This window comes from Quercus lobata, chromosome 5, assembly GCF_001633185.2.
Source record: "Quercus lobata isolate SW786 chromosome 5, ValleyOak3.0 Primary Assembly, whole genome shotgun sequence".
In the NCBI taxonomy this organism is placed as follows: Eukaryota; Viridiplantae; Streptophyta; class Magnoliopsida; order Fagales; family Fagaceae; genus Quercus; species Quercus lobata.
Window position 1 is genome coordinate 21,976,384 of NC_044908.1, and position 5,395 is coordinate 21,981,778.

Here is a 5,395-nt window from a genome sequence, read left to right on the forward strand (position 1 = left end):
GTGATTTTTTTGTACTACCACGTGCTTTGCATATTAATTAACTTAATTAATTCACTTGGCTAATTAATTGGTTAATTTATCACAAAGGGTTAATACATTCTTGGCCTATAAAGTGGTATCAGAGTAGGCACACTCTGATTAGGTGTTAATCTTTGCTATGTGATCCATTGACCCTTATTTGTCATGGATAGAGGACAGTCTCTTATTATACCTCATTTATTTAGCAGCACTAACTATGCATACTGGAAAGTATGCATAAGAGCCTTCTTACAGTCTTTAGATGAGAAAGCGTGGCAAGCTATGAGATAGGCTGGACTAAGCCTATGGAAGCGCCAGTTGACTGGGATGATGCTAAGATCTAGGCGACAAACTTCAATAGTAGGGCATTGAATGCTTTTTTCACTGCAGTCACAAATAAGGAGTTCAAGAAAATATCCTCCACTAAAACTGTAAAGGAAGCATGGACCATTCTCCAGACAACCTATGAGGGAACCAAGGCTATCAAGGATTCAAAGCTTTAGAGGCTCACTACAAGTTTTGAAGAGATCAAGATGGAGGAGGATGAGTCGTTCGATGAGTTCTATGCCAACCTCAAGGACATAGTGAACTCAGCTTTTAATCTTAGGGAAACCATTCCTGAACCCAAGATTGTGAGAAAGGTGTTTAGATCTTTACCCGAGAGATTTCATGCCAAGATCACTGCGATTAAGGAATCAAGGGATATTGACAAAATTCCTTTGATTGGTTGGCAATCTGCAAACCTATGAGTTAGGCTTGACAAGAATCGGGAAATCAAGCAAGAGCAAAAGCTTGGCATTGAAGGCCAAGAGCAGTGACGCTGATGAGTATTCAGACAATGAAGATTCTAAGATGAAATCCTATATTACAAGGTAGTTCAAGAAGTTTATGAAGAATGCCAACGCGAAAGGATTTGACAAGGACCGAAAGCAATCCAGTTCTTCGCAGTTCAAGAGTCAAGACAAAGGGAAGAAGGATGCTAGGGATGGCGGTCAGTACACTATTCCCTCAGGACCAAAAGGCTTTGGATGTCAAGGTTTCGGTCACATGAAACAAGAGTGCCCTACGTATCTCAAGACTATTGGGAAGAGCAAGGCACTTGCTGCTACCTTGAGCGACACTGAGCCTAAGGATGACTCCGATAATGAGGATGATGGAATCCTAAATGCCTTCACTGCCACTGTAAATCCTACTGAAGGAATTGTTGAAGATGTGGATTAAGAAGAGGAATTGGTGGAGTCTAAGTTTGAAAAGATGGATGAACAAGATGATATCCACATAGCCTATGCAAAGTTATACAAGGTCTCCGAAAAGCATGAGAAGTTGTATAGGTTGGCCACCAAGAAGCTTAGTGATGTGGAGCTTGAGCAAGAAAAAATCTCCACAAAGTTTGATGAAGCCAATTAGACTATTGGAGCACTGAGATTTGAGAATAATTTATTGGCTGAAAAGACCAAGAAGCTTGAGGCAGAACTGTTCCAAGTTAGAGCTCAGTTGGAGAGGACTTCAAACACTAAGCTCAATGAGATACTTAATCTTCAGAAATCTACTTTCGATCAAACCGATTTAGGGTATGATTTCTCTTCTCCTAGTATTGCTTCTACTAGTACTACTATTTTTGTTCCTCTAGCTAATAATGTTGAAACTGAGAACAATGATGTTAAGAATGAATTAGCTAGTGAGAATGTAGACAAGGGTAAATCTATCTTAGGAGCACCCCCTAAGCTTGATAAAAAAGAGATTAAGAACTCTAGGGCTAAGAAGGGAAATACTCAAAATCCCAAAAAGAAAAAGCAGTATTTCTGTCATCACTGTGGCACAGCTAGACATACTCAACCTAATTGCTATAAGTGGTTAGCCGCTCAACAGAGCAACAGCATGATCACGTCGGGAAACCAGAATCAGTTTTCATCCTCCTTTGCTCCTCTTGAAGATCTTTTCAAAGCCCTCATGGTCATTTCGAACTTAAACGGTTTTATCACCACCAGATCAAGGGTTTGCTAAACGAAAAGGTTCTTCCAAGGTGTGGAAAGAAAAGGGCTCCAAGTGATTCTGACACTTTTTCTTTCTCCCTTTCTTGTTTTTGTTTTTGCATCACTTGTATGTTTTGTTTTTGTGTTTTGAGTCAGTCTAGTTTTATGCATTGCTTTGTTTAACATCTTTCTGTTTTTTTACTTTTTAGTTTTGCTTTATTTTGTTTTTCATATAAAAATAAAAATTGAAATTGAAAAATCAAAAAAATACAAAAACGTGTGTGTATGTGTACTTTGGTACTTGTGTACCTTGGATGGCCAATAAAACAAAGTTTTCTAAACTTTGTATCTTTTGTAGCTTAGATGAGCATCTCTATGCACAACTAAGCAAGTGAGCTTTGTGGCTCGTGTTTATGATGAGTAAGGTTAAGTAATCTCTTGTACTTAACACTCATATCACTATTTTTGACAGGAATGACTAAAAAATCCTAAGAGAAAGACATAAATAGCCATCTCACCACTGTTGCCCACCAATCATGAAAAGACATATGTATGCTTCGACATAACAAAAGTGCAATGTCAAGAGCTTAACATCATTGGGTATTTCTTTTCTCTCTCCTATATGCCTATGTATGATATGCTTATTAAAAGAAAAATAAAAGCAAAAAGATCAAAATGTTTTATATATGATTGCAAGCGTGTATTCTAGGAGATGTGAGAGTTATAGGATGTACCTCGAATGTGATAGTCCCCATCAAACAGTTATGATTGTGTGTGAGTTAAAGTGATTTTCTCATATCTCAAATTGTCATAACATGTAGACACTTATGCAATTTTGCAATGTTTTTCACACACAACACGCAATATTCTTTGCTACTTTTGATACATTTGTAGGTACAATGTGATTTGGCCATCACAAGGAATACACGTGTTAATGTATGCTCACTAAACTGTCTTAACTTGTTTTTGAAATATAAAATTGGTTAGACTTGTTTAGTGTGTGTGTGTGTTTTGGGATCTATGTGCTTAACATTTTTCTTGATTGAGAGATGATTTTAAGAGCTTAAAATGTTGTTTAGATCTTTGGTTGAGTAGCATGCTTAATTGCATTCATATCTGTGTTTTTCTCTTCCTTGAAAAACTGTTTTTAAGCAATCTTGATACCTTCTTGATAGCAATCTCGATCCATCGAGAATCTTTGTTGTGGACACCTCTCGTTAGCTCCTTGATAGCTCTTCGATAGCTAAAAAACACCTTTTAAATCTCGATAGCTCTCGATTGATCGAGGTTTATGAAGATTCTATATATAGGCGCCTCGCGATTTCAGATTCATTATCTTTGATCTCCTCCGATTGCTTTGAGTCTTTTCACCTCCCAAATACCTCTCACTCACTCCAAACTTCATTCCCAAGAGTTCTTCGACCTTGATCTTGTTCTTCTTCACTGGTAAGGCCCTTAATCCCTCTCTTCATCGTGCATTTTGTATTTTTTACCTAACTTTTGGGATTTTTGGAAAGGTTTGAGATTTTTCAAAATCAATGAAGTTTTTTTTCAATTTTTGGGATTGGTTTTGCAAAACGATGTTTAAAAATTCATGAATATTTTCATGCATTTTAGATGTGTGTTATATATGTTGAACTATTTGTGTGCTGTTAGGTTTGGATTGGGTTGAGCCCATGATGTATTTAAATTTGCATGTCATATGTTCATGCATTTTCATGCATACGTACCTCCATGTTTTTATCTTTTGATATTAAACCTATTTAGTGCTTTTCTGATTCACTCTATCCTAGAACCCTCTTCGTTTTGGGACATCTTTTTCTTCTCCTTCTGACCCCACTCCATCTCACGTACGGTTCCGTGATGAGAAGGCCAAATCAGATTTCTCGGAGAACTTTTCACGACAAGGCATTCATTCGAAACGCCAAGTCATTCTATCAGATTTTTTTTGACACTGACCTACCCACTGTCATCTACAGTAGGAGTTAGGAGTCACTATGTGGCGTCCCGGTTACGTGCCCTTCCGTGATCATACAGGAGTTCTACTCTAATATGCATGGATTTGATTATTCTATACCCCAGTTTGTCACTCGCGTTCGGGGTATACGCATGGTAGTTACTCTGTATATTGTATCCGAGGTACTACACATTCTTAGGGTAGTGCATCCTGATTACCCTAGCTGTGAGCGTCTAAGGACAATGTCCAAAGACGAACTCGCATCCCTCTTTTGTGAAACACCATCATCTTAGGGTGAGCGTCAAAACACCCCTTGCTCGGCCTTTGCAAAAGGTCCGAGATTCCTTAATATGGTGATGATATTTATTCTTCATCCTTTGTCACACTATAACACTATCACAGAGCCTCGTGCTCACTTTTTGTTATCCCTCATTGAGGATCTTTCTATTGACTTTCCTTCTCACTTTATACTCTCCCTTATAGATGTCTATAAGGATACGACGACCTTTGATAAGCTCATTTTTCCTTCTGTTATCACGCGGCTCCTTCGCCATTTTTCTATCTCCTATCTCGAGTCTCCCCACTTCAAGTGCATGTGTGCCATAGATGCAGCTCCTGTTCGAGGGAGCACGGCACAGCTTAGACTGAGGTAGCCCCAGACAGAGACGACAGCTCCTCTAGCTTCTACCGCTCCATCCACCTTCGCTTCTTCGTCTTCAGCAGGTGGAGTGACACTTGAGATCATCATGGCGCAGCTTATGCGCATGGATGCTCTCCTTGACACTCTCAGTGATGAGTTGTGTCAGGTGAACATCCATGTTGGTCGTATCACGCGACGACAAGCTGTCATGGATGGTTTCATTGTGGCTACCTCTCCTTCTCCCGAGGCATCTAAGGGTGAGAATGATGATGGCTCTGGTAGTGATGATGCTAATGAGGATGATGATGATGGCTCGCCTAGTGATGATGATATGTCTACTTGATATATTTGCCTTTTGTCACTCATGACAAAAAGAGGGAGTAGTTTTGAGATAAAAGTAGTCATACTCATAGAGGAAGGGTTAGTATAGGAGATAAAGGGAGTGTTTTTGAGGGATGTAGTGAGGATTTTTGTATCATTACTTTTCTTTCTATTTTAGATACATTATCTCTTGTACATTGGTCTTGTGACCATTTAGTGATAACAAACATTGTACTTATCTCTAATACATATATTTGATAATGTTGTTATTACATGTCACCTATCTCTCCATGTGTTGATTCTTTTCTCTCTTTATACACATGTTTCTTATTTAATGTATGCAATCTATTATTTCTGTTTCACACTAAGATGCCTTGATGAGTTTTGTTTATAGTGTTTCAGAAATACAGGTTGTCAAAGTCTTCTTGTCATAAACTCTCTTCTTGCAAAGTTTTTCAAGAGTTTGTGTTAGAATAGATTTTATTA